General features: G+C 33.4%; 1 non-coding gene across 1 annotated transcript in view; it reads right to left on the minus strand.

The window, feature by feature from the left end:
* LOC143261916 (small subunit ribosomal RNA) overlaps nucleotides 1-121 on the minus strand; it is a 1,921-nt gene extending 1,800 nt beyond the window's left edge. Inside the window, exon 1 of the ribosomal RNA XR_013035913.1 lies at nucleotides 1-121. This exon is cut by the window's left edge and continues 1,800 nt beyond it. This is a non-coding gene — a ribosomal RNA (small subunit ribosomal RNA).
* Nucleotides 122-8,447: the final 8,326 nt, after the last annotated feature.

The raw sequence follows: 8,447 nt of genomic DNA on the forward strand, positions 1-8,447 counted from the left end.
TAAGAAACCATAACTGATTTAATGAGCCATTCGCGGTTTCACCTTAATACGGCATGTACTGAGACATGCATGGCTTAATCTTTGAGACAAGCATATGACTACTGGCAGGATCAACCAGGGAACTATACAATATGTATATATAAAATGGACAAAATTTAAATCCTTTTCCATCGTCGCCTGTTTCATATATATATGTCAGGTCGACACACCACTTTTCTCTTTCAAATATGTACAAGTTTTGCCACATTCCGCGCTTGTAACATATCTTCTTTAACGCTCAATTTCTTTCATTTTTCTACCATACAGATATTTTACCGTACGCCCAAAAACGTACGTATTATATTTTTGTTCTATCATAAAATCACATTTTTCTACGTACGCCAGCTTCGTACGTTTCTATCTTTGCCTTCATAAAATCACAAGATAATTTTATCTTCAAGAGTCTCGCTATTAACATCTTGTAAGATAAATGTACGTCCCAGCTAAAACGTACAAATACTTCAAGTTAAGTAATAATATATCATCGCTATTGACAAATTTTTAAGATCCAAGACACAGTTCTCTCTATATGTTTTAATATTTTTTATGTACTCAAATATATTCAAAGGAAAAAGTACATGGGTGATGCCATAGTCGTGGAAGCGCGTACGCTCACACTGATCTTCTGACCGCCGGAAGCACGAAACCTCTGATCTGGGCAAAATCGGCAAGCCGAGGAAGAACGGACAGGACACATGCTGGACTGGCGAGAAAGCGTGTTCTTCCGCTCGCGCTAGGCATTTCGATTTCTGACACCTCTTGATTTAAAAAATCAGTTTTTTGATAGTTTTCTCTCTCCACTGGGCTATTCATTTTAGCCACAGTTTTCAATTGGTACGATTTGCTTCCAAATCTTACAGATGCATTTTAAAAAATTTTTCCATCGCTCGGACAGAAGAGTCGATTGCTCAGTGAGTACGAGTATACATACAAAGTGCATACGGGTAACCAACCCCGTAGGGCTTGCCACATATGGGCCATTCGGTCAAAGACACCGACCCGTGGCCACGCTGTGTGGAGAAAAGTCCGTAACGTAAACGGCACGAAACAGTCAGGACCGAAGCCCCGAAGGAGCTCTGAGACAGCTTCTCGACCGAGATCGTAGAATTGGCCCAAAACCCGCTCTGCTCCGTCCGCCTCGCACGGACCGTGTATCTCTTATAGATACCGAACGGCCGGCAAGGACGCCGGCGCCGCCGGCCGAATAGCACGCGCGCTTATGAGTGTAAACCGCCGCGGCAACAGACCGCCCGGCCGTGCTGTTGTAACATAGCGCGTGAACGAACGAAAAAAAAATTTATAGTAAACATTAAAATAAATTACATTACCGTAAACTAGACAAAAAATTACACATTTTTTCCCAATATGAAAATTTTCACAAACTTTTCAAAGTCCCATCGCATCGAGTAAACTTTTTTAATAACGCTTCCGCACGATTCTAAATGCTTAATCCATATGTGAAATCGTTCACTGATCACGAATATCGTATTTAAAAAAATTACAAAAATTTATTTTTCAAAATAATAAAAAAAACCGAAAAATCACAAGAGTAAAGTACCATTATTTTAAACAATATGTCGTTCTAAATGCTTAATCCCTATGTAAAAAAGTTATTTTAGCAGGAATATGTTATTGAAAAAAATTAGAAAAATTTATTTTAGCCGTAAATCGAAAATAATGGGGACACCGGAGCTGTTCGAAGCGCCGAGACGCGCCGCGTACGGCCGAATATTTTCTAAGTCCCAACGTACCGATCAAGAGTAAAGTACCATTTTCCTACATTAGGTTTCGTTCTAAATGCTTAATCCCTATGTAAAAACGTTAGTTAAGCAAGAATATCGTATTTTTAAAAAAATCTAATGATAGGATTTCCCAGAAAATTGAAAAAACCGAAAAATGTCAAGAGTAAAGTGCCATTTTCTGACATTAGATTTCGTTCTAAATGCTTAATCCCTATGTAGAAACGTTAGTTAAGCAAGAATATCGTATTTTTAAAAAAATCTAATGATAGGATTTTTCAGAAAATTGAAAAAACCGTAAAATGTCAAGAGTAAAGTGCCCTTACTTTAAACAATGTATCGTTCTAAATGCTTAATCCCTATGTAAAAAAGTTATTTAAGCAGGAATATGTTATTGAAAAAAATTAGAAAAATTTATTTTAGCCGTAAATCGAAAATAATGGATCGAGCGAATCGGTCGATTGCGCCGAGACGCGCTATGATGCAACAGACGAGCGATTGGAACGCCCGAATATTTTCAAAGTCCCAACGTACCGATCAAGAGTAAAGTACCATTTTCCTACATTAGATTTCGTTCTAAATGCTTAATCCCTATGTAAAAACGTTAGTTAAGCAAGAATATCGTATTTTTAAAAAAATCTAATGATAGGATTTTCCAGAAAATTGAAAAAACCGAAAAATGTCAAGAGTAAAGTGCCATTTTCTGACATTAGATTTCGTTCTAAATGCTTAATCCCTATGTAGAAACGTTAGTTAAGCAAGAATATCGTATTTTTAAAAAAATCTAATGATAGGATTTTTCAGAAAATTGAAAAAACCGTAAAATGTCAAGAGTAAAGTGCCCTTATTTTAAACAATGTATCGTTCTAAATGCTTAATCCCTATGTAAAAAAGTTATTTAAGCAGGAATATGTTATTGAAAAAAATTAGAAAAATTTATTTTAGCCGTAAATCGAAAATAATGGATCGAGCGAATCGGTCGATTGCGCCGAGACGCGCTATGATGCAACAGACGAGCGATTGGAACGCCCGAATATTTTCAAAGTCCCAACGTACCGATCAAGAGTAAAGTACCATTTTCCTACATTAGGTTTCGTTCTAAATGCTTAATCCCTATGTAAAAACGTTAGTTAAGCAAGAATATCGTATTTTTAAAAAAATCTAATGATAGGATTTCCCAGAAAATTGAAAAAACCGAAAAATGTCAAGAGTAAAGTGCCATTTTCTGACATTAGATTTCGTTCTAAATGCTTAATCCCTATGTAGAAACGTTAGTTAAGCAAGAATATCGTATTTTTAAAAAAATCTAATGATAGGATTTTTCAGAAAATTGAAAAAACCGTAAAATGTCAAGAGTAAAGTGCCCTTATTTTAAACAATGTATCGTTCTAAATGCTTAATCCCTATGTAAAAAAGTTATTTTAGCAGGAATATGTTATTGAAAAAAATTAGAAAAATTTATTTTAGCCGTAAATCGAAAATAATGGGGACACCGGAGCTGTTCGAAGCGCCGAGCGCGCCGCGTACGCCCGAATATTTTCAAAGTCCCAACGTACCGATCAAGAGTAAAGTACCATTTTCCTACATTAGATTTCGTTCTAAATGCTTAATCCCTATGTAAAAACGTTAGTTAAGCAAGAATATCGTATTTTAAAAAAAATCTAATGATAGGATTTTCCAGAAAATTGAAAAAACCGAAAAATGTCAAGAGTAAAGTGCCATTTTCTGACATTAGATTTCGTTCTAAATGCTTAATCCCTATGTAGAAACGTTAGTTAAGCAAGATTATCGTATTTTTAAAAAAATCTAATGATAGGATTTTTCAGAAAATTGAAAAAACCGTAAAATGTCAAGAGTAAAGTGCCCTTACTTTAAACAATGTATCGTTCTAAATGCTTAATCCCTATGTAAAAAAGTTATTTAAGCAGGAATATGTTATTGAAAAAAATTAGAAAAATTTATTTTAGCCGTAAATCGAAAATAATGGATCGAGCGAATCGGTCGATTGCGCCGAGACGCGCTATGATGCAACAGACGAGCGATTGGAACGCCCGAATATTTTCAAAGTCCCAACGTACCGATCAAGAGTAAAGTACCATTTTCCTACATTAGATTTCGTTCTAAATGCTTAATCCCTATGTAAAAACGTTAGTTAAGCAAGAATATCGTATTTTTAAAAAAATCTAATGATAGGATTTTCCAGAAAATTGAAAAAACCGAAAAATGTCAAGAGTAAAGTGCCATTTTCTGACATTAGATTTCGTTCTAAATGCTTAATCCCTATGTAGAAACGTTAGTTAAGCAAGAATATCGTATTTTTAAAAAAATCTAATGATAGGATTTTTCAGAAAATTGAAAAAACCGTAAAATGTCAAGAGTAAAGTGCCCTTATTTTAAACAATGTATCGTTCTAAATGCTTAATCCCTATGTAAAAAAGTTATTTTAGCAGGAATATGTTATTGAAAAAAATTAGAAAAATTTATTTTAGCCGTAAATCGAAAATAATGGGGACACCGGAGCTGTTCGAAGCGCCGAGCGCGCCGCGTACGCCCGAATATTTTCAAAGTCCCAACGTACCGATCAAGAGTAAAGTACCATTTTCCTACATTAGATTTCGTTCTAAATGCTTAATCCCTATGTAAAAACGTTAGTTAAGCAAGAATATCGTATTTTTAAAAAAATCTAATGATAGGATTTTCCAGAAAATTGAAAAAACCGAAAAATGTCAAGAGTAAAGTGCCATTTTCTGACATTAGATTTCGTTCTAAATGCTTAATCCCTATGTAGAAACGTTAGCTAAGCAAGAATATCGTATTTTTAAAAAAATCTAATGATAGGATTTTTCAGAAAATTGAAAAAACCGTAAAATGTCAAGAGTAAAGTGCCCTTATTTTAAACAATGTATCGTTCTAAATGCTTAATCCCTATGTAAAAAAGTTATTTAAGCAGGAATATGTTATTGAAAGAAATTAGAAAAATTTATTTTAGCCGTAAATCGAAAATAATGGATCGAGCGAATCGGTCGATTGCGCCGAGACGCGCTATGATGCAACAGACGAGCGATTGGAACGCCCGAATATTTTCAAAGTCCCAACGTACCGATCAAGAGTAAAGTACCATTTTCCTACATTAGATTTCGTTCTAAATGCTTAATCCCTATGTAAAAACGTTAGTTAAGCAAGAATATCGTATTTTTAAAAAAATCTAATGATAGGATTTCCCAGAAAATTGAAAAAACCGAAAAATGTCAAGAGTAAAGTGCCATTTTCTGACATTAGATTTCGTTCTAAATGCTTAATCCCTATGTAGAAACGTTAGTTAAGCAAGAATATCGTATTTTTAAAAAAATCTAATGATAGGATTTTTCAGAAAATTGAAAAAACCGTAAAATGTCAAGAGTAAAGTGCCCTTATTTTAAACAATGTATCGTTCTAAATGCTTAATCCCTATGTAAAAAAGTTATTTTAGCAGGAATATGTTATTGAAAAAAATTAGAAAAATTTATTTTAGCCGTAAATCGAAAATAATGGGGACACCGGAGCTGTTCGAAGCGCCGAGCGCGCCGCGTACGCCCGAATATTTTCAAAGTCCCAACGTACCGATCAAGAGTAAAGTACCATTTTCCTACATTAGGTTTCGTTCTAAATGCTTAATCCCTATGTAAAAACGTTAGTTAAGCAAGAATATCGTATTTTTAAAAAAATCTAATGATAGGATTTCCCAGAAAATTGAAAAAACCGAAAAATGTCAAGAGTAAAGTGCCATTTTCTGACATTAGATTTCGTTCTAAATGCTTAATCCCTATGTAGAAACGTTAGTTAAGCAAGAATATCGTATTTTAAAAAAAATCTAATGATAGGATTTTCCAGAAAATTGAAAAAACCGAAAAATGTCAAGAGTAAAGTGCCATTTTCTGACATTAGATTTCGTTCTAAATGCTTAATCCCTATGTAGAAACGTTAGTTAAGCAAGATTATCGTATTTTTAAAAAAATCTAATGATAGGATTTTTCAGAAAATTGAAAAAACCGTAAAATGTCAAGAGTAAAGTGCCCTTACTTTAAACAATGTATCGTTCTAAATGCTTAATCCCTATGTAAAAAAGTTATTTAAGCAGGAATATGTTATTGAAAAAAATTAGAAAAATTTATTTTAGCCGTAAATCGAAAATAATGGATCGAGCGAATCGGTCGATTGCGCCGAGACGCGCTATGATGCAACAGACGAGCGATTGGAACGCCCGAATATTTTCAAAGTCCCAACGTACCGATCAAGAGTAAAGTACCATTTTCCTACATTAGATTTCGTTCTAAATGCTTAATCCCTATGTAAAAACGTTAGTTAAGCAAGAATATCGTATTTTTAAAAAAATCTAATGATAGGATTTTCCAGAAAATTGAAAAAACCGAAAAATGTCAAGAGTAAAGTGCCCTTATTTTAAACAATGTATCGTTCTAAATGCTTAATCCCTATGTAAAAAAGTTATTTTAGCAGGAATATGTTATTGAAAAAAATTAGAAAAATTTATTTTAGCCGTAAATCGAAAATAATGGGGACACCGGAGCTGTTCGAAGCGCCGAGCGCGCCGCGTACGCCCGAATATTTTCAAAGTCCCAACGTACCGATCAAGAGTAAAGTACCATTTTCCTACATTAGATTTCGTTCTAAATGCTTAATCCCTATGTAAAAACGTTAGTTAAGCAAGAATATCGTATTTTTAAAAAAATCTAATGATAGGATTTTCCAGAAAATTGAAAAAACCGAAAAATGTCAAGAGTAAAGTGCCATTTTCTGACATTAGATTTCGTTCTAAATGCTTAATCCCTATGTAGAAACGTTAGCTAAGCAAGAATATCGTATTTTTAAAAAAATCTAATGATAGGATTTTTCAGAAAATTGAAAAAACCGTAAAATGTCAAGATTAAAGTGCCCTTATTTTAAACAATGTATCGTTCTAAATGCTTAATCCCTATGTAAAAAAGTTATTTAAGCAGGAATATGTTATTGAAAGAAATTAGAAAAATTTATTTTAGCCGTAAATCGAAAATAATGGATCGAGCGAATCGGTCGATTGCGCCGAGACGCGCTATGATGCAACAGACGAGCGATTGGAACGCCCGAATATTTTCAAAGTCCCAACGTACCGATCAAGAGTAAAGTACCATTTTCCTACATTAGATTTCGTTCTAAATGCTTAATCCCTATGTAAAAACGTTAGTTAAGCAAGAATATCGTATTTTTAAAAAAATCTAATGATAGGATTTCCCAGAAAATTGAAAAAACCGAAAAATGTCAAGAGTAAAGTGCCATTTTCTGACATTAGATTTCGTTCTAAATGCTTAATCCCTATGTAGAAACGTTAGTTAAGCAAGAATATCGTATTTTTAAAAAAATCTAATGATAGGATTTTTCAGAAAATTGAAAAAACCGTAAAATGTCAAGAGTAAAGTGCCCTTATTTTAAACAATGTATCGTTCTAAATGCTTAATCCCTATGTAAAAAAGTTATTTTAGCAGGAATATGTTATTGAAAAAAATTAGAAAAATTTATTTTAGCCGTAAATCGAAAATAATGGGGACACCGGAGCTGTTCGAAGCGCCGAGCGCGCCGCGTACGCCCGAATATTTTCAAAGTCCCAACGTACCGATCAAGAGTAAAGTACCATTTTCCTACATTAGATTTCGTTCTAAATGCTTAATCCCTATGTAAAAACGTTAGTTAAGCAAGAATATCGTATTTTAAAAAAAATCTAATGATAGGATTTTCCAGAAAATTGAAAAAACCGAAAAATGTCAAGAGTAAAGTGCCATTTTCTGACATTAGATTTCGTTCTAAATGCTTAATCCCTATGTAGAAACGTTAGTTAAGCAAGAATATCGTATTTTTAAAAAAATCTAATGATAGGATTTTTCAGAAAATTGAAAAAACCGTAAAATGTCAAGAGTAAAGTGCCCTTACTTTAAACAATGTATCGTTCTAAATGCTTAATCCCTATGTAAAAAAGTTATTTAAGCAGGAATATGTTATTGAAAAAAATTAGAAAAATTTATTTTAGCCGTAAATCGAAAATAATGGATCGAGCGAATCGGTCGATTGCGCCGAGACGCGCTATGATGCAACAGACGAGCGATTGGAACGCCCGAATATTTTCAAAGTCCCAACGTACCGATCAAGAGTAAAGTACCATTTTCCTACATTAGATTTCGTTCTAAATGCTTAATCCCTATGTAAAAACGTTAGTTAAGCAAGAATATCGTATTTTTAAAAAAATCTAATGATAGGATTTCCCAGAAAATTGAAAAAACCGAAAAATGTCAAGAGTAAAGTGCCATTTTCTGACATTAGATTTCGTTCTAAATGCTTAATCCCTATGTAGAAACGTTAGTTAAGCAAGAATATCGTATTTTTAAAAAAATCTAATGATAGGATTTTTCAGAAAATTGAAAAAACCGTAAAATGTCAAGAGTAAAGTGCCCTTACTTTAAACAATGTATCGTTCTAAATGCTTAATCCCTATGTAAAAAAGTTATTTAAGCAGGAATATGTTATTGAAAAAAATTAGAAAAATTTATTTTAGCCGTAAATCGAAAATAATGGATCGAGCGAATCGGTCGATTGCGCCGAGACGCGCTATGATGCAACAGACGAGCGATTGGAACGCCCGAATAT

This window comes from Megalopta genalis, unplaced genomic scaffold, assembly GCF_051020955.1.
Source record: "Megalopta genalis isolate 19385.01 unplaced genomic scaffold, iyMegGena1_principal scaffold0074, whole genome shotgun sequence".
In the NCBI taxonomy this organism is placed as follows: domain Eukaryota; kingdom Metazoa; phylum Arthropoda; class Insecta; order Hymenoptera; family Halictidae; genus Megalopta; species Megalopta genalis.